General features: G+C 35.4%; 1 pseudogene; it reads right to left on the bottom strand.

The window, feature by feature from the left end:
* Nucleotides 1-17,715: 17,715 nt before the first annotated feature.
* On the bottom strand, nt 17,716-22,294 carry LOC110675254 (annotated as a pseudogene).
* Nucleotides 22,295-22,756: the final 462 nt, after the last annotated feature.

Here is a 22,756-nt window from a genome sequence, read left to right as displayed (position 1 = left end):
CTATGAAATGGCATTTACAAGCATTGACGCATGTTGTTCAATGAAGCTGAACGTTTGTTCTCTGTAATGTAAACTGATCCAAGCGCAAGCTCATGCTTATCAATTGCAAAGTAATTTTTTATACAAAACCAAAAAGCATTCGTGCTGTTCGGAATATGCGGCAGAATAATCACAGTGATTGACAATGGAAACAAAATATTATTCAGTACCTTTAAGAAAAACTTACAATTAAAGGAGATATTTTGATATTTTTTTCACCAATTCAGGCTGATTTTTGCCTATTAGTTGCTAAAAAATATTCAGTTTAAAAGTTTTCAACCAAATTATGTTTAGAACTTTACAGTAATGTTCAACACGCAGAGAATTGACAGCTATTCAAAATAATAAATATATTTGTTGTTTTCAATAAGTGTTTTCGATTTGTTGTAATAAAAAGCATTGTTGAAACAACAATGAATTTTATCAGAACTATCCAGCTTTTTACGCTAGCTATAAAACAACGGGGGGTGATTTGTCTTTGACATTTCTTGGCTATCAATTTTATAGCTTAGTCTTAGTAGGCGATAATTGAAGATTGTTGATTGAAATGTCGATAGTTTTCACTGGATTTGTTTTGCTGCTGCGGTTTTTCTGTGCATATTGCAATGCCTACTCCATTTCACACAAAACTTTATTGAATAAAAATGGTCATAACTCATAAACGAATGAATATAATCACTTAATTATTTCACCAAAATACGCGTTTCAACTAGTTCTAAATCTTTGTAGAGGACGTAATTTTGATAGAATTTAAAATAAAAAAGATATGGGCAAAATATCAATTTTTCATGGACTACCCTACCCTGCATAATTGAAAACTCCATAGGAAGCTTTCAGTAGGGAGGCTACAGCAGACTTACAAAATTAGCGTCTCGGGCAAAGTTGTTCAAAATTAAACAAAGATCAACTTTATAGAAGCGTTAAATTGCAAAGCATAAAAGTTGCAAAAATATTTCCATATTTTGTTGGACCCCCCTAATGTCACTTAATGTCAAAATGTAGTCCTCATCATATGTAACATTTTTGCCTAAGTGCTCTAAAATATCATCTTCATATTCAAAATATTTTTTTTCATCTAATTTTGCGGTCTGGCCCAATGTGGCATTGTATTGAAATGAACCAAATATAACATATATCCAGAGTGGCAACGAAGGGAATGAAAATGACTATTTATGGTACAACTTTAGAATGAGATTTACACCACTCGTATTCGAGACAATTTAGTCAATGTATTAGATATCTATGTTGTTATGCTAGAATTATATTTGTTGAGAAACTGGCAACCCCGCCAGGGCGAACAACAGCGAGCAAATTGATGACGGATCGACAGAACGACGAGTCATACGTCAAGCAGAGACAGAACAAAAGTGCCTCAATGAAGCAATAGCGCGTGTGATTCGTTAAAACCATATTTAATATTCTTTGTTATTACGGCCAGAATTTAACTTATTTGGGACCTGCGCTAAGTGTAGACGGTTTAAGCCGCATATCCAGCGAAAGGTTAACCCTCATTTATCCCTGCTCCAAGGCCCTAATAATATATATTTAGATTGTTCTGGAAGTAAGCATAACCACATTTACGAATTTAGAACCCGTTGAATTTACCGAAATACTTTTAATAGGTCATTTGTACTGCCAGCTTAAAGTTATTGTTTGGGAACAGGATTGAACTATAATCGAACTGAAATTGTAAGTTAGCCATCCTTATACTACAAAGAGATTTACTCACTAAAATATAAACCTTCTAGCTTGAAGCAATTCGCTATCCAAGACTCAGTGGCGTTTTACTGGTTCCCCAACAATATTCTTTAGGTGAATGAATGGAAGGATTTTCGAAAGCAAAAGCTTTTTCACGTTACGAAACATGAAGTTTTTTGATAGGAAATAATATTTTCGAAACGATCACATTCTGTGGTTATGAAACATGAATATTAAATAGTATGGCAGAAAAAAATACATTTTATGAATAAATAAATATGTTTTATCTTCAGACATTGCTTTCCAACGTTGTCGACCGTTCCCCGATCTTAATGTCTGTAATCTTTGCAGCAACTGGTCTACTGATCGAATCATATGTTTTTTTGTTTACTCTTGGTAATGACAGTTCGATGTCTTTTATACTAGATATACCACTTGCCAGCAGCTGGAAGTGGGTACAACTTTTCAACTCGCTTTCCCTTCGGAGTTCCACATATGTTATGTGTAGACGTGCTAAGATATTTCTGAAAACGGAAATGGATTCAGCAACCCTTAATTGAGTAAATAGCGGTATTTTGGTGCTTGAGACAAAAACGTGTTCCGCAGTGTTATTTTGGAGAATATTTTATTATTACAACATTGTACAATACAAGTCGATCGATGTACAGAAAACCGATTGAAATTTCATTGATAAATTAAAAAGATACAGTATGCACAAGGTGTCCACTTTATAAAATGAACAGTCCTTACTCCGCGAAAAGCGACCTGTTGAAACAACAAACAACACGCAAGCCGATGAATCATGAACATTTCGCGATACTCTTTCGTAATTGCACTACGCGAAACTGGACACGACTGATCCCGATTCCGTCTCTCGTCAGTTAGCGAAAGAACGTGCCAAGCAGATGAAAATGCATCCGTTTTGTGGTGAGGCCTACTGCGTATTTTCCTTTAGTACTGCACTGTTATAATCGAAAAAGAGCGAGAGAGAAGATAATTTCTCATTGCTACATAGATTCGTAAGTAAAGTGCTGTGAGAATTCTGAGAAAATTGAGAGAATCCCTAACTTATAGCGCTCTGTACCAACCATGGTCCACAGCACATCATGAGAACATGTTTATTATCTTTTGTTACCTCACTGAATACACTGAAATGAAATCTCCATTATATTTTATGTGCGGAAATCATATAGAACTTTTTTTTCACCCTCAAACCTTATTTTATGTGCAGCATATCAATTTCACTTGATAACAATGAAGTTCAATGGTAATGCATGTATTTTCCACTTGCAGTACAATGCATAATAGTGGTCACATTGCTGCAATCTGTTGAAGATGCCAGATCAAGATTGTATCGAGTAGACTCGTGACAACAGACAATAAAATATATTCCGCCATCTTACGTGTTCTGCGGCGGTGTTTTCGCAGTAAATTGTTCAACAAAAAAGGATGAGTATGTTTTCTATGTGATGTAATGCAGTACGAACAAAGGATTTTGTGTTGCAATAAGGATAAACTGTAAGTTAACATAAATTTATTACCAAATCTAATGAATAAGTTATTCATATTCCAGAGGTTCCAGACATATGTGAATCGCATTGGAGTCAAACACCACGTGACGAACTTGTTGACGACCATAAAGATGCGTTCCCGTTTTCTCCGTGCTGCCAAAAACAAAAACGATTCCCATCGTCCCTGCTGCTCACACCGCACGATCAACATTTGGAATTCGTATTGCAAAATCTCAAGCATGGTTAGAATAGCTAGATTCAATAAATGTTAATATGCTGAGAATTTGATTTTTATTTTAGTTTCTATTTATGAAATGGGGTAAAAGTAAATCTTTTAATTACTGCAAGTGATCACACATAAAATATACCAGCGCGAACGATGAAACAAAGTTGCATTTGCATTTATTTATTACGAGTGCTGCCTTTAAAAATAAGTGTTGTTGAAATTTAAATTTTATGTGCAGGAACAGTATAAAGCAAGTGCAAAGCTTGATTGCAAAAATATATGTGTCTTGCACATATATTCGACAGTGCGATTCAGCTCAGTGTAGATCTGGGAGATAACAGTCCATGATACAACCCATCTAAGCAAGTTCCAAACCTGGGAGACACTGTTGCTAGTCTGGATTGTTTATTATGCAAGTAAAATATAACACCTTATCCGAATGAAAAATCAGCGAAAAAAATGAGTATTATCATCGCTCTCTCTTTGAGGCTCTCAGTCGCTACTGTTATTTATCATGCTTGTTACAACTCGCGAAATGTTGCTGATCAATGACCGATATCGATACCGATATCAATTGTTGTTGTTGATTAATCAAAGCATACAAATTTTTCAGAGCACAAAACTGGAGATCCAGATAATTCGTTCACGCTGAAAACTTGATCGTTTGGTCACCAATCGATCGAGTTTTCAGCTTAAGTGTATAACTTTTTGGTTCTCTAGATTTAGCCATTGGTTCTCTAGGCTTTGTTTCATCTTCACCTTAAGGTGAAGCAGCATCCAAGCCAAGCCTTGAATTTCCTCCTCGTAAACTGAGCACACATCTAGAGAACCAGACAACCGATTGCGTTGAAAATTATATCGATTGCTGGTAGTGACCAATCGATCAATTTTTCAGCCCGGGTAGTTGTCTTGTTCTCTAGATTTGTGTTCTGGGTTTTGCTTCGATTCATCTTCACCCTAATTAATTAGTTAGTTCAATGATTTCAGATGAAAACACTTCAAACATTTTCAATTTGTACCGTCTTGCAGTTGTCCGTCATTGATCGCAAAAACCCTTTACCCGTTCGTCAATCTCCCTCTGATTGAGCCGCCAAAAAGCGAGGCGTAGGATCACGCGCATCATCGGTTCCTCAAATAATCCGCGTGGCGATGGAAAGTAGCGCTCAGTCAAAAACCGCGCGCAGCAGCATAACAGGACAAGCATATAAAAGCGACAAAAGCCGGTTCCAATTGTTTATGTCGTTTGAAATTGAAATTTTCCTCCTGCGCTCGTCCGAAAGGATGAATAATTTGATTGCTCTTGTTCCCTTTTTCGGCCGGGAGTTCTTGCCGGCTTCCGATGGGTCTTTGATCTCGCAGTTCGGGTGTTTCTTGTAGGTAACGCGATCGAACAAAAACTGGATCGATTTTGGATTTTCTGCTGGCTACTTTTGCTCCGGCAACAAAAAAATGTCCACTTTTGACGAAGACGAATCATTTGGCGGCATTTTTGCTGCGGCGTTTTTGCGACTTTTACTTTGATTGCGCGAAGCAGAGCTTCTGTTTAGAATAAATTTGAATGGAATGTTTCTGATTCCTGGCCGGCCGAAGCGCAGTAGTCCTTGACATTCCTCAACCGAAGGAATGCGAATGGTACGATTTGTGAGCACAAGCGGAAAAAACTAGGCATCTTCGATGAAGAAATTCTTCTGGGGCTTTTATCGTTGATCGAGGTTGGCTTTGTCTTCCAAAATATTAAATTGAAATTGTTGAAAAGAATCAGCAGGCTACAGTTTTTTGAGTGTTGATTTTTATAATAAAATCAAATTGTTAAAAAGACTTGCAGAGAGACTAATCAAGTACGATAAATCAAAGTAAGCCGCATATGAACTGAATAATTGATTCCAAATCACCCGTTATGGTGAGTTGTGGCTCCAGGACGAGAATTTTGCTCAAATATTTGCCTCTCATTAATGTTGTTTTAAAATGGTCAGCTGACGGCAGTTCGTGGGAAGTTTCCTTGTAAAATTACGCCAATTATGTACATCGCTTCACACATACGTTGATGCCAATGGTTAATCCAAAGGCGTGTTTAAGTCTCACCAACTAAACATTTACTTTCCGCTTAAATATACTAGAAGTTGTCATGGCAAACTTCGAGCCACAAAAAGTGACGCCTCAGCCTCTAAACATAACCCCGGTAGCCTAGGCAGAGATCTTTTTTGTCGCCGATTTGAACTTCATCTGCCATCGCGGGGCAACGCAACCGAATGCATGTGAAGTCGGTTCCTTTGATCTGTTTGACCAGTCTGAATTACTTCTGCGGCTGATGCTTGTTGGATGTGGCGCTGAGCACCACCTCCAGATTTAGTCAAACTGTCACGTCGGCATCCATGACAACAACGCGGCGGAGACAGCGAATCGGCGACTGCTGCGATGTGTGCCTGTACAAATACGCGATCGATGTGCAACGGCTCCACTTGAAGAGTTCATATATCAAGACCGCGATATCTTCGCATTATAACGGCTTTGAAGAAGAAGGGTGCAAATTAACGCACTTCGGAATCTGAGTGTACATGGATGGTGATGTGAATGCTCCTGAAGTTTGTGTTAAGGGTACATGATGAGTTTTTTTTTACAAACGTGCGTGTTAATAAAATTGGGCATTTTGAAAAATTAAAATCAAAAAGTTTAAGATTACACTTGAGCTTTGAGTTTTGTTTACATTGTTTCACCTTTAAAAATTATGTTGAATAAAACTCAATCTCCTCTGTTGAGAGGTATAAAGAGACGTGGGAATAGTTCGACTTTAGTTCAAGCGTAATTATTCATATTCTATTCTATTAGAAGCACTGGTTAGGCTATTCTTCATAATGATATAACGTAAAGAAATCAATCATGATTATATGTTGTTTGTAATCGAAGCATATTGAGTACACGTTCGTCATTTTGTCTAACGTTCAAGTAATGCGAGGCCACGGTTTGCCATAACAAGGTGCGTCTCAGTAATTGTAAGTGATAAGTGTGCTAAACGTACTATAATTACGATTTCAAGTTTTGCGAAACACCTGTTTATCTATTACAGTTTGTAATCCGTTCAAAATGCCTTGATAACATGCGTAAGACCTTCAATTACTAAAACAGTTGCGTCTTTGTGTTCTGTTCGCTGATTTTAACCCGTTTTCTTACATAATTTAGCAATGCTTGTGAAATGGTCTCTATAAAAATTGAGCAAAACTTTAAAACCTTTATGATAAATAAACGACGTAGCAAACGGTAGTGGTGGCAGAAAATAAACTGTGCACATTACATTAGCATAATAGCTTCTGTGCGCATGGAGCCTTGGCATCGACCGTGGAAAGAAGTGCATCAAATTAACAGGAAGATATAGTGAACGCGTGGTAAAAGTACCATTTCACATGCAAATCTTCCATGGGATGGATCCAGTATGAGGTATATTTCCATTCGTTGGCATGTTTAAATTCAATAAATTCTTCTTCAAGGTGTATCCGAAAACCGCGACGAAAGATGTCTTGAAGGTAAGTATCATTCATGAACAGGTTTCACCCTAATTTAGTGTTTGGCTATTTTTGTATAAGGCAATCAATGGTTGCAACTCTTCCTGCCAAGCGAACTAATTATAACAATGCGTCCTAAACTTATAATTGCAAGCAATTCAAACTTCAGCTTCTTCCTTGGTGCGAAATTGATTCTTCCGCCGCCTTCCGATACTCTTTTACAGAAACGTTATTAGATTTATGTTACCATTAAGGCCATCCTGAGCGCAGATCAGCAACACCATCGTACACAGTCATAGGAGGCGCCGACTTCCATATTCAACACATCTCCCATAGTCGACACGCACGTAAAATGCTAGTTAAGTTATTATTACACCCCCAAAGCAGCCCAATCGGCGTGCGGCAGCAGTAGTGGAAAGATGTGATGCTAGTTTACCGCCCACATGTGGCTTGTTGCCACCTTGTAGGTTATGTTTGTGTGAATGTGCGCTGGAATGGAGGCAATGGATTGACGGAGTACAAAAAAGAGATAACGACAGCCCCACTGAAGGAGCAGCAGCATTTCAACGGATGGAAACTTCACCTGAACTGCGGGCGTGAAGTGCAATGATAGTTATAGGAGAAATTTTTATTGCCTTCAAATGGCTTATTTGTTTACCAGCAGCGTTGTGTTGATGATGCATTACATAATTCCTCAGAACTCTCAAGAAGGATTATTGTTGCACATTTGGAACAAAACATTTTTGTCGTTTATTTATACTTTTTCGATAACTATATAGAAGAATCTTAGATTTCCCTATAATAACAATAGAAGTTCATATAGCCGTAACGGCAATTGATCGATTTCGATAATACCATACTGAGAGTAATGGGTTCGAATCCCACCAATCAAAGATCATTTTGGGTTGAAGGGTTTCTGGCCTTTCAATGGCATAGAGCATTGGTACCCAAACTTTTCGAGTTCACGACCCACCTAATGATCATGCATATTTTTTGCGACCCACCGGGAAAAAATCGAAAAGGAATGACGAAGTACCGAAAACATTCAAGGTCATTTGTTATGTAATGGGAGATAAGATTCGATCAAATGTTGCTATAGACAAACTCCGTTTAAAATTATTTGTATATTCACAGGGTATCAAATTAAGTGCAATGATGTAGGTACTGGTGAAAGGTTACATTCACCATAGGATTAACATTTTTATTAAGGGGAAATGAACTTTAGAGAAAAATCATCAGTACACAAATGTGGTTATCACGGCGATCAAAATTTAAATCAATCAACGTACCTTCAGAGGTTTTGTAAATTCCTTGTAAACTAGGCTTTTTTATCGATTATCAGCAATACATATTTAGCTTTATTTTACCTCTCGGAAAATTTTAGCTTAAAGAATGCAGGCAGTAAAGATCGCTTATTATACAACTTTTGTTGTAATTATAATCGATGTCGAGAAAGTTTAGCTGTATTTTGAAATAATTCACCATTTTTTTGCAATGCGTTTCTAAAATGATAAACTTGATTGGTTTTGGAAACTGGAGGTTATGTTGTTGACATTCCATTTCTTTTCATTGAAGAACAGAAATTTCAATGTTCCACTTTTAAGGTGAAGATGAATCGAAGCCAAATCTCAAATTTTCAAGAGCACAAATCTGGAGAATCAAACATCTGTTTAAGCTGAAAACTTAATCGATTGGTCACTAATCGATTAAATTTTCAGCTCAAATGGGTGTTCGGTTCTTCAGATTCGTGCTCTTGAAAATTTGAAATTTGACTTCGTTTCATCTTCACCTTTAATCACCCCAAGGAAAATGATTACTTCTGAATTGGTCTTGGTCAATATATAGCAACAATTGGCCGAATACCTGACAATATTTGAACAACTAAATAATAACAATTGCAAATCAATTGCCAAAAGTCGAGAAAATATAAAAAAGTAACGAAAATAAATAAAATTTACAACTTTCTCCCGACCCAACAGAGACCAGCTCTTGGCTTAGAGAGCACAATATTCATCTGCTGAAATCTGCGATGAGACCTAAAAAAAAAATAAACTGTAAAAGCTAAGTATGCTATCTATGAGCATGACAACTTTCCTTTTTCTGTTTCTACACTACTATCGTTAATATATTTAAATCTAAAACACTCTGGTTACCTTTTGGTTCTTACTAAGCATTGCAGAATACGGTTTCATTTGATTTCGAAGTGAGATCAAAGAAAAACTGTCCCTGTCGGAACATTTTTTGCTAACCGAGGTAGACGGGGCTGTAAAGTGTCAACGCGATAAAGTAGGCATTTGACACTTATGTACCCGACATGTTTCTGAGCGAGAACAAAAGGAACACCAGCGACATTCGTCCTCTATAGTTATCTATCTTTTTTGTTGTAAAAAGCTTGATAACTTACATCATATAATATTTGCTGCTTGGAGTAGGTGCTTTATGTCATACGCGTGAAAAACCTTCCCAATACTGTCCCCCAGGTTTGGAGTTTGTTTAGATGGGTTTTTATCATGCACTGTTATCCACCCCGGTTTAGTCATAGCTGTAACAGAAGATGATGACATACTCTCATGTTCTGCTGCGTATTATGATTAAGTCTGAGAGCGATAAGTGAGAGTTAATCTCAATTTTCTCAAAATGGGCTGTGGCCGTGCGGTTAGCGGCGTCAGTCGTTTAGGCGTATTGTGTCACGGGGCGTGGGTTCGATTCCCGCTCCAGTCGGTGGAAACGTTTCGTCAAACGAAAAATTCATCACTGGGCTACTGGGTGTTCCGTGTTGTCCGTTGCCTAATGTTAGTGATCTTTCAGTCTGTGCAGCCTTTGGCTGAAGACGGTGTAAATTGTCTTTCTAAAAATTCAATCCCTGGTTTTTACTAAACTTCTGAGGAAAATTTACACGCTCAAAAAAGCGTTCTGGAAAACGTGAACTACCATGAACGATCTCGTATACATGATCTAGTTCACGGTGTATTTTTGCTTGTTGACGAGTTCACGCCTGCTGTTCACGGATACGAGAACGGATTTTTTTCTGTGTACTCATATAATACCGCAGAATTGCTCAATATCAGTAATATCAGCTGATGGCTGATATACTAAAATTATCTATATCACTTACGAACTATCAATATCTCTTTGATTTGATATCAAACAGCGGTGATGCGACATCGCACTCTAGATTACAATCACTGCAGAATGAGTGATCACGTGGTAATTATTCAAGCTATTAAGGCGAAGTAGGCCGTCATTGAAATTTGTACGCGTTGTTGATGATTTTTGCTAATTCATCTCACGATTTCTAATCGAAGAAAATCAGTTGGTTTTGCACTGACATAGCTGAAAAAGTATCACAATAATTTATGCATGTTAGCGCGTACAGTGATACATTTTCAAGTCAATATAAACTATCAAGACTGAGTTTTATCACTTTGAAATGCAAGCTGAAAAGTCATCATTGTTGCCAAAACAAATTACGGGCTACTTAGCCCTAATGTTTTTCAGTGACCAACACATAGCTTCAATCCATCTATAGCTCTGTCAAAAATATCGTACTGATAAAATGCCATTTTATTTGCTTAATTCAAGGCTAAACTTAACCCATCAGTGATATCCATAATCTATCGCCATCAATGCGCTGGTGATGGCGTAGACAGCATGATGTTGATGTTATATAGAATGACCCAATTTGTATCGCAGTCGGCCTATCCAAATCAGCAAATTTTAAGCGTTGATAGTGACCGCGAGAAACTCTGATAATACTCAATTCCGTTTCACATTGACTTGACACTTTGTACAGTTACAGATTATTTTTCAGGCTCTTTAAAGGTTTTTACTGGTTAACTGGTTCATATATACGGTTTCATACAAAAAAACCGTTTCTCTAGAGAATTATTGCTGGAATCTACCTCTCAATTTTTTAATGTTTTCGATGCATCAGTTTTTCTTCTTAATCAACGGCTTTTGAGAAGATCGATGCCTTTTCGTTTCGTTCTGCTCTTCAATGCACGAATTAAGTCAAACAATCGTCACACAACCATGCGAAGAGCAATTGATGTTTCCAGAAGTGGTTTTCAGAGTTTCATGGAGATTTCCAAAACATAATCAGGAGCTTTTAGAAATTTATAAAAGTTCCCAACACGTTTTCGGAAATTCTGAATACTTTCCTAAAATAGTTCAAAAAGGTGTCTTAGAGGTACTCTAGAAGATCCAGAAAGAGATTTTTAAGGGTTCATGAGAAGGGTTCAACTATTCTCAACGTGCTTCCAGTAATTGTGAATGAGCTTTTTGGTCTAATATCTAAGAGTTTTTCAAAGCTCTTCATGAGGTTCTAAGAGATTTCTGGGGACGGACCTGGTGTAGTGGTTAGAACACACGCCTCTCACGCCGAGGACTTGGGATCAAATCCCATCCCCGAGATAGTCACTTAAAAAAAATCAGTGACGACTTCCTTCGGAAGGGAAGTAAAGCCGTTGGTCCCGAGATAAACTAGCTCAGGGTTACAAATCTCGTTAATAAAGATAGAAAAAAAAAGATTTCCAAAGACTAAAAGTTTAACGTTATTGTTCAAAACTCTGTTGTAGGGTTTAGGATCATTTTATCATTAAATTGGACCAATCAATCATAATATGTTTATCGATCACAAGGCTTCAAAAAATAACAGAAACCAATACACATCAATGTGGTTTCTGAGGCAGGGCTTCAGATTCCTTTTTTATCTACACAATTGTGTGTATGTATATTTGTATGCATGTAGATAGTAACTGTCCTAGCTTGAGTCTTGCCTTAGGGGAAGACGAGGTAAGACGGACCACCTTCAGTTTGGCATGGAAATGACGGTTTTATGAAAAGTTCTCCAATCACTTTACATAAACACAAGATTTTTGACATTCCGAGCCATTTAGGGTGATATTTACATTAAATTTTTCATAACAAATATCATAAACAAAGTGTCTGCTCGTCGATATTGAATTTGATCTAAATTTAACAAATGCTCACTTAAGGATTTCGGAAGGTATCTTTTTTGTAAAGAAAAAAAAACATTACAATTTACCCGTCCATGCTTGAACAGCATTGTGAAATATGTATGTTTTTTACTATTGACATAACGTAACAAGTATTTTATTGGTAATTATGTGGACATAAAAAAAAGCACAGTTGCAATGGATTTGATACGCCCTTTTTTTTAAACAGACCAATTCATGAAAAGCTGCACAAGCACTGCGATTCTCATTATTCTTTTTGTTGGATCATACTGCTTGAAGCAGATCTTTTTTTCTCGGGGGTTTCACGTAAGCGTCTCTGCATACGGGTCCGCACCCCCTTTTGGCTCCTTCTTAGGCATGATAAAAAATATAAAAATATAGCATTTTAGAAATTTAATTATTTTTTGAGGCTTGAAAAAGTCATGTCTTACCACGATTATTACAATATTTTCAGCGACGGCGTAAAACCGCTCACCCACTGGGTAAAAGTGACCACCACGATTTTTGTACATAATTTTGCTAAAAAATATATCAATTCCCTGTGATTCTAAAAAGTATAATGTTTTATGAGTTCTACGTTGATTAACGTAGATGTTGAACCACATTTGGAGTTAATTAATTAAAAAAAAATTATAGATATATACTTATCACTTGGGACATCCATATTATGGAAAAAATGCGTGTTTGAGTTGCATTTCAAACAAAATTGAATTCATTACATCCTGCAGTAACAGCAGTAGTTACAACTTTCAAAATGGTTTGGACATTTTTTGGCATGATTTAGGGGTGGTGGTCTAACCCCATCAACAGTGGTCGGTTTTACCCCGCTTGCACAATTTTCACAACTAGGGCCTTATTTCAAAGCTAAATATTTACAAATCATATTTCACTCCACTGAAGCATATTTCACATTTCTGTTAAAGCATGGACTGGTAATTTGTTCCGAAATCCTTAAGCGAGCAAAAGTAAATTTAGATCAAATTCAATATTGACGAACAGAAACATTGTTTTTGATATTTGTTATTAAAAATTTAATATAAATATCACCCTAAATGGTTCGGAATGTCAAAAATCTTGTGTTTATGCAAAGTGCTTGGTGAACTTTCAAGAAAACTGCCATTTCCATACCAAACTGAAGGTGATCCGTTCTACCCCGGAGGGTGCTCTTACCCCGTCTTCCCCTACTAATGCAGCATCAGAATGATATGGTTTTGGATCACGCGATGATGCGAATGCTCTTTTAGAATCCAGATTATTTTTCAATTCCTATCGTGTGTACGCACCTTGTGATGCATGCGAAATAAACGGAATTATTTATGACGAGTCTTTGAACTGTGATGACATAAGAAATCATGGTTCAGGCTTATTTAAGAACAAGTCCATTTCTCCGGTTAAGATTTTGGATTGTGTTCGTTTATCTAAATTATTCATTGATGGAAACAATTCAAAATATGTACATTCTAATTGTATCAAGATTACGTTTTCTGGATCTGTACTTCCAGATTATGTAATGGTTGATAATGTTATTTTTCACGTGCGGCTTTATTATCCAAAGCTTATGCACTGTGATCGATGCCTTCTGTTCGGTCACACTTCTAATTTTTGTTCAAACAAGCAAAAATGTTTGAAATGTGGAGAACTTCATGATTCTTCCACATGTAAAAATCAATCTGAAATTTGTATTTATTGTAAACATAAACATAATTCTTTGAATGAATGTGTCGTTTATATTGAGAATCAGTCGAAATTTAATCAAAAAATTAAAAACAAAAACCTTATGTCTTATGCTGAGGCTATGAAATCTTCAGATAACATTGGTCCTCTTAACACTTTTGAAATTTTATCTGATGATGACAGTGATGAATGTCAGGAAAATGTTGATAATTATATTTACAAACCTCCTAGCAAAAGAAAAATAACCACCAATAAAAAGTTCAATAAACAGAACCAAATTTTTGAACCTCAACCATCTACCTCGTTTGATTTAAATTTCCCCCCTTTGAATAACTCAGCTTCAACTAAAAACATTCCAGGATTTCGTAAAATAGAAGTTGACGCATCTAATAATAATAGCCAAAAATCAAACAATTCGTTGAATGAAAAACCTAAGGAAAATTCTGATAATTCAATTCTAGGCATTTTAGAAGAAATAGTAGATTTTTTATAATTGAATGATTTTTGGAAAAAGTTAATCAAATTGTTTTTACCAATTTTGGCTTCCTTTTTAAATAAGTTCAATTCATTTGGACCCCTCATTTCGTCATTGTTTTCGTCGTAATGGCTTCTATAACCATAAATAACATGAATATTTTACAATGGAATTGCCGTAGTATCATTCCCAAAATTGATAGATTACAAGGGCTTTTTAAACGTCATAATATAGATTTGTTTTGTTTAAATGACACATAGCTAACTCCATCAAAATTCTTTCGCATTCCAAAATTCAATATAATTCGAACAGATAGGGATTCTTCATATGGAGGAGTACTCATTGGAATTCACGATGATATTGAATTCAAATATTTAGACTTAGCATTGCATTCACAATTTGAATACGTTACTATTTCTATAACAAATAAAAATTGCGAGTTTTCTATTATTTGTTTTTATATCCCTCCGAATGCAAGTTTTTCTTTGTCACAAATTAAAAGTATTTTAAATGAAATTCCTCCTCCATTTTACATATTAGGTGATTTCAATGCTCATAATTTTGCTTGGGGTAGCGAAAAAACAGATGGTAGAGGTTCATTAATTATGGATTTAATTGATGATTTAAACTTACATATTCTTAAAGATGGATCTTTTACTAGGATTGTTGTGCCGCCAAATCATCATTCTTGTATCGATTTATCTCTTTGTTCTAATAGTTTGTCAATGAAATCTTCTTGGAAAACTATTGATGATCCTAATGGTAGCGATCATTTACCAATTTTAATTGAAATTCAAAATTCAGGTCGCGGTAATTTATTACATTATTTTCATGTTCCTGACCTTTGCCAAAATGTTAACTGAACAAAATTTTCTGATCTTGTTCCCTCTTCCTTAATTAATATAATTAATCTGGCTTCTCCTATTGAAAATACAATATTTTTTCTAAATTACTAATTGATTGTCTGCACAAGTCTCAAAATAAAAAAATAGCGAGTCATAACAAAAAAAAGCGTCCTTGCTTCTGGTGGGATAATGAATGTTCCTTAGCTCTAAAAACAAAATCTGATGCTTTTAAACAATTTCGCAGATCAGGCTCCAGAAATCATTATTTTTTATATTGCAAAGCTGAAGCATTGTTCATAAGACTAACTAAATCCAAGAAGAGAAATTATTGGAAAAATTTTGTTCAAAATCTAGATCAAGAAACATCATTATCTACTTTGTGGTCAGTTGCAAGAAATTTAAGAAACTATGATTCGACTGTTTCTACTGTTTTGGAATATTCTGAAAAATGGATAGACGAGTTTGCATCTAAAATTTGTCCTGATTTTGTTCCCAAATCCATTAAGTTTAAAAATAGAAATCAAGATCATTTTCCTGAACTTTGTAGTCCACTTACATTAGCTGAATATAATTTAGCATTGCCAATTACTAAAAATACTTCTCCAGGAATTGATAATATTAAATTTATTGTTTTGAAAAATTTACCTGATGATGGAAAGCTTCATTTACTTTCAATATATAATGATTTCTTATCTCAAAATATAATTCCCTATGAATGGCGTTTCATCAAAGTCATCAGTATTCTTAAACCTGGTAGAGATCCATCATTAGCTGATAGTAGGAGACCCATTAGTTTGTTATCATGTTTGCGCAAAATTTTAGAAAGAATGATACTGAATCGTCTAGAATTGTGGGCAGAGAACAATAACATTTTTTTATCTTCTCAATTTAGATTTAGAAGAGGTCGTGGTACTCGTGACTGTGTTTCACTTTTGGCTTCACAAATTCAACTTTCGTTTAATAAAAAACAGGATGTAGTTTCCACTTTTCTTGATGTTTCTGGAGCCTATGATTCTGTACTAATTGAATTACTGTTCGAAAAGATGAATTATCTAAACCTTCCAAATTTAATCTCCAATTTCATTTATAATTTATTTTCTTTTAAAATTATGATTTTTTTTCATGATGGATCCTCAAAATTATCAAGATATAGTTATTTTGGACTTCCCCAAGGTCTTGTTTGAGTCCATTTTTATATAACTTGTACACCAGGGATATTGCATCAATTATTCCTAATGGTTGTTATTTGCTTCAGATTGCCGATGATAATGTTATTTCTATTAGCGGCAAAAATAGAGAAGTCATTAGACATTTTATGCAATGTGCCCTGAATATTATTGATTCATGGGCTCATGAGAATGGATTTTCATTTTCCGTTCAAAAAACTAAATATATCATATTTTCAAGAAAACATTCTAATATAACCATTGATTTGTACCTCAATGGAATTGAAATTGAACAAGTTGATGAGTATAAATATCTTGGTATATGGTTTGATTCTAAATTGACTTGGAACATTCATATCAAACAAATTCAAAAAACATGTTCGAAAAGAATTAATTTTTTTCGCACTATCACGGGTACTTGGTGGGGTGCAAATCCATCTGATTTAATAACGCTTTATAAAACTACTATCCGTTCAGTTATGGATATGGTTGCTTTACTTTTGGAAGTGCTGCTCAAACATATTTTGTTAAACTTGAAAAAAATACAATTTCGTTGTTTAAGAATTTGTTTGAGACTTATGAATTCAACTCATACTCAATCAACAGAAGTTCTTACTGGTGTTGCTCCACTCAAAATTCGTTTTCAAGAACTAAATTGTAAATTTTTGATGAATTGTTTCTCAACTAATCATCCAATTATCAATATTTTGAAGTCACTATTTGAAATAAACCCGACGAGCAAAATATTGGAACCTTATATTCATTGCTCCACTGAAAATATTGTACCAGTTCCATTGAATGGTTTTTACAATTGTAAAATTGATGTTCATACTTATCAACCTTTGATTGACTTGTCTTTGTTTCATGAATTGAAACAATTTCCAAAACATTTACATCCTTATTTTGCCAATATCTTATTTAAACGTAAATTCGATGGAATCACCCCTGCACAATTTTATTTTACAGATGGTTCGTTAATTCAAGATACCGCGGGTTTCGGAGTATATAATGAATTTTCGGCTCACTTTTTTAAATTGCAAGCTCCTTGTTCTATTTTCTTAGCAGAATTAATCGCTTTATACTTCGCTTGCACCTTAATAAAGGAGTGTCCACCAAATATTTACATTGTTTGTTCTGATAGCTTGTGTTGTCTTCATGCTTTGAAAACCATTTCTTTCAATTTCAAAACTCATTATTTATTATTTATGTTGAAAAAACTCTTATTTGACTTACACTCTCAGGGATTTATCATAAAAATAATATGGATCCCTTCCCATTGTAAAATTTACGGTCATGAGCAGGCTGATTCATTGGCTAAACTTGGTGTTGCTCGAGGGCTAATTTATAACCGTAACATTTTTCCTTCTGAATATTATCCCAAATTAAAACAATATTCCATTAGTAAATGGCAAATGTGTTGGAATTCAAGTGATAAAGGAAGATGGTGTTATTCAATTTGTCCAAAGGTTAGTCTTTTTCCGTGGTTTCAGAATATACCAGGTAGTAGAAATTTTATTTGCTCTTTTTCACGACTGATATCGAATCATTAAGGGTATTCACTTAACAGCGTAAAACGCTGCGTAAATCACGCGTATTTTTTCACAAAATTGCGTAAACTGCACATGAAACATTTCCAGCTGTCAAAAATTGACACAAAATCGATCGAAGAATGCGTTCGTCGTCGTAACAACTATTGTCAGAAGATAAATAAACATTCAAACAAATGATTATCCAAAAGTCCGCGAATGCTTCCGCAACAGAAAATCATCTAAACTTTGATCGAAATGGGCTGACATATATGGTAAATGGGCCAATTAAACATTAGGTGGAAGCGTCTGGATAACAGCTGTTCTAGCCATCTAACCAAGAAGTGGTTCTCAAAACTATGTATCGTCAGTGCAAAAGTTTCCACACATGTTCCATTACGACGCTAATGATGGAAGTAAGTTTACTTGAGCAATTTTTTTAATGGTTGCCCGTTTGCACAAATCAGTCAATTTATTAACGCATCTTTGTTGCATGGAACATGAGTGGATCTGATAATGGATCGATACTGGTGTACTGAAGCTACTTGAAAATATTTTAAACGGGATGTCTCATAATGCGGTATTATCATCGAAAATTTCGTGTTAATGGCATCATATGATATATCTCTCAGGTTTCGCATGTTCACAAATTGGTGATAAAGTCGATAATTTAAGCATTTAACGAAGCCAGATCATTTGATGGAGCATTTTCTCTATATGTTCAAACCTATCGAAAGAGCTGCTATTGGACAACGATCAGACAAAATTACCTTTTTGTTTTATACGAGCTAACTAACTTTTGATTTATTAGAACTAACATTGGCTGTACATGTTTTAATAATGCATTTAGAAGCACTGGTTTCACTCCCTAAAAAAGACTGGAATCAACAGCAAAATAAACGGCGGCTCCGAATTCTTCACTAGTAGTAGGTATCTGGTTGGCAGAACGAGAACAGCTTCCGGTAGCGCTTGTGATGGTATCTTTGCACCAGCAGGAAGCGGATCTTGGAATCGTAGAACTGTTTGATGTGAACACGATGGGTATTGGAGGTTTTCACCGTTTCGACCTTGACGATTTTGATGGAGTGGGTAGGGGCACGGTGACGCGAAGGCGTGTCGCTGTAGCACTAAGTAAAAGTACGTTATGCGTACCGGAGCAGGAATCGTAACGCAGTCAGACCATGCCTAAGCTCATGAGCCACAGTGGAGTCTTCTCCAGGATGCGCTTGACCGAAACGATTTCACTGGTGGTCTGCTTGAACTTACGCAGCTGCCGCAGGAAGTACCAGAAACGGCACTTAGCCACGATCTGGGCCGGTGCGAAGATTTTGATCTTGAATAGCGAAGCGTTCCGATTCTTCACGAGCAGCTTACGTGCAATGACCTGGTATTCCTTCAGCTTTTCTTAAGCTTTAATTTTGAGTGCGCTTCTTGAAGGAATTTTAATAGTTTATACCGCGAACGAAAATGCACAAATTCTTATAAAATGCGAACTGATTTCAAACAAAAACAAATTCTTAAACGATTTTGGTTGGGTAACTTGATTATAAATTTGTCAACGATGAGTCAAGAAAGGAATTATTTCATTTGAAATATTTCTTATGTCAATATTACGCAGAACCTTAGTTACGCATCTTTAAGTGAATACCCCTATTATTCATGCAACAGTCATTTATATCGCATCAATATTAAGGATTCCAATTTGTGTGAGTGTGGAATCTATTACGAAGATATTGATCATATTGTACTTCAATGTTCAAGATACATTTTACCAAGAGAAAAATTATTTAACAATATAATCAATTTTGGTCATCCAATTCCTGTTTCAATTCGGGATATATTGTGTACAAAGCACTACCCTATACTTAAACTTTTATTTCAATTTTTAGTCGATATTTCATATAATGTTTGATACTCGTTTTTGTTGTATTTTTTTTTATTTTCAGATATCAAGATAGCGTTTGGATGCCTAGATGATGCTTAGAACCCCCCTCCCCCTCATCCCATTTTTTCAAGATATCAATGGTCACTCAAGTCTAGATTATATTGCAGTTTTCGGCTCTGTTATGGTTCTTATTTGCCGTATGAGCCTATAGTTTAAGTTATTTTTGTTGTTTTGTTACGTTATAAGAAAAGATAAAGAGGTTTTGTGCCTTTTTGAGAAAGATTTCGAAAGGAAATCACTCAAAGGGGCTTTTCCCTCTTTCAAAATTATCAGTAAAAATAAATAAATAAATAAATAAATGATATGGTCAGGCTCACGAACTATATTCTTTTCAGAAGGCGATGAAATTCATATTTTAATTGACATTCACTGACATTTGAAAGCTTTGATCGTAAAATGTTCCTGAAGAAAAGTATTCTGGACTGAAGCGGGAATCGATCCCGACCTTCTTGACATAATGCGACTGAATGCTTGAAAAAATTAACCGCACGGCCACGAAACAAACAAATAAGTACCACAAATTTGATGGAACATATTGTTCAACATGAGCTCAGTGGCTAATAAACAAAAGTGTCAAAAAAAGATACCGTCCCCACTTTGATTTATCTCAACGTGTTATAGATTAACAAGTTTAAAAAGAATCGAGATATAATGTACAATGCTTTCATGATAATTTCGCTACAGATGTTCAAGAATCTTCTCTCCTTGTCGCGTTTATTTCACTTCAGTGCATCTCGTTCTATTTACATTTTTTCTTATCCTATGATCCCATTTCCATCAAGAAAATAAACACTATTGTATGAAAACACAATATAAATTTCATGGATCGATGGTCCTAAACTCGATATGAACTCATGGAATGATTATAATATCAAACTTTTTGGTTTATTATGATGGTTCCGTAAATACATTTATAAAGTTTGTTTGATCTCTAACTTGATACCTAGATAAGTCAATACGTTCGAAATCCGTCACACCATTCAGTTATTTTTTCCATCTGATGACTACTCACACGAACAGTATCTAAAATTTCGTGATGCATATTCGAGATGGTAATGCAATTGAATTGCACAGATTCAATTAGAAAACCATCCAACCAATAATCTTTTCGTTTCTCCAATATCACTGCAGCAGCTCTTGACTCCATAAATCATCCATAAATCTTGTTAAAGAGTTATGTAGTTCCAAGTCACTGTCATTGGTTAAAGAAACAAGATGAATGCAGCACTTATAAAATAATTTAGGACCATTACACTTAAATTGGTACGTGCTAAAAATACTCACTTCCGGCATTTTTGTCCTGGGAAGTCCCGGGAAAGATCCACTAGCTATAAAGTGATTAAGTCCAAGTGTCCACATCCGGTACATTCAAAAGGCCCGAAACTCTTCATTTATTATGTTGAACATCTGATCTTTATCGTTAATGCAATTTAGATTGATTGTCATTGCAATTCAATAGAGATAACTTTACATGTCCCAAAAAATAGCCCTGATCCAAACATTCGACCCAACCTAGTGACTCACCGGAATCACTCCGGCCAAATGAACATTTCCGAGTTCATCTGATCACTTTTAGAAACAAGATATGTGTTAAAGTATTCGGACAAAAAATAATTGGAATCCATTAAGTATTTGCGGAGCGCACAGTGGCGGACCAAACCTCAAATACGTCGCAAATTGCTTGATAATGGTAATCTTTTAACAATCATGGATTCCTGATCATTCCGTTGGAAATAACTGCCAAATTGAAAATTCGATTTTCTAGTGAAATTAGTTAAGTTGTGAAAAATTAATTTTTTTTTCATCCAATCGAGTAAAGCGGCTTTTACAAAAAAAAAAAGTTGTAATACAGTGATTTGTTTATTAACCTTAACAAGAAATACATATTTGAGTTCCTTGTAGTAATTTCAGTAATGTTTTAATTTGACTGATGAAATAGATTAATTATAATGAAAAATGAAAATTAAATTTTTGCTACTAGAGGTAACAAAAACAATTGCACGTCAGAAAGTATGGATGATTTGCTGCATCACAGTCAGTGACTAATTTTCTCGAAATATTTCACATAAAACGGACGATGTTTTGAAAATTTATCAGAATATTGAAGAAAGATTGCAAAAAAAACGTTTTTTGCTACAAAAAGTAGCTCAATGTATTAAACATGTTATTATAGCCAAACATAAGGCTCACGACTACGCTATCAGATGAAGCCTATTGAGCCTCAATCGGTTATGATTTCGTTGAGATACAGCTGTTTGAAGTTTGCACGGTGAACCGTAGTTGATGAATTTTAAGCAGTCAAATTTTGGTGACTTTCCCGCACTTAGATTCTGACAAAAATCGAAAACAAAACAGATCAATCTCAAATTTTGAGAAATTGTCACTGAATGGCATAGAAGTCTATTGAAAATATTAACGAGTAATTTTGAGACCATGAATTTTTGAGGCTTTGTCCGGCCATGCGTGGCGCGGTGAGAGTTTTTGTATTTTTTGCTTTCACTAAGGCACAATAAGACAACAATTTATCTCCTTTTGTTCGCATAAGGTTTTGGAACAATAAAGTTCTGAAAAGATTTTAAGAGTCTCTTGGAGATCCTAGATGCTTCGTAAAATTTCTAAGAGATTTTTATGAGTTTCTAAAGGGTTTAAATTGTTCCCCGGAAGCTCTCAAATATTCCACATGACATCCACAAGGCCAAACTTACCAAGTCATCTTAAGCGACTTACAAGGGGGTTTTTGAAAGTATTCCTAAGAGTTTTTAGGAGACTCGCAAAGGTTTGTGATGCGCTGTAAATATTTGAGAAACGCTTGGAAGCTCATAGAGAACCTTTTAAAACCTTTTAAATCTTCTGTGAATCTGTTGAATCCCTTCAGAATTCTCTGGGAGCTCTTGGGAACTTATTAGGAGAGTCCATAGCATTGCATTGAATATTTGGATAACCTGTGATATTTCCAAGGTACTTCTAGCAGCTCTTGGAAATTTGTTGATAACATACAATAAATAATAAATTCTTAGAATAAATTAGACCTACTTTGTTCAAAACTGGTAGACGATATCTTGATGATTTAAGATCCTATGGACCGATGCACGTGTTCACTATCTGACGTTTGAGCGGTGCAGTGTTATTTACGTGACCATGGCAACGAGTGAATTCGGCACCGCTCAAACGTCAA

This window comes from Aedes aegypti, chromosome 2 (assembly GCF_002204515.2).
Source record: "Aedes aegypti strain LVP_AGWG chromosome 2, AaegL5.0 Primary Assembly, whole genome shotgun sequence".
Classification (NCBI taxonomy): Eukaryota; Metazoa; Arthropoda; class Insecta; order Diptera; family Culicidae; genus Aedes; species Aedes aegypti.
The sequence above is the reverse complement of the archived record's forward strand: the minus strand, read 5'-3'. Positions and strand labels throughout refer to the sequence as shown.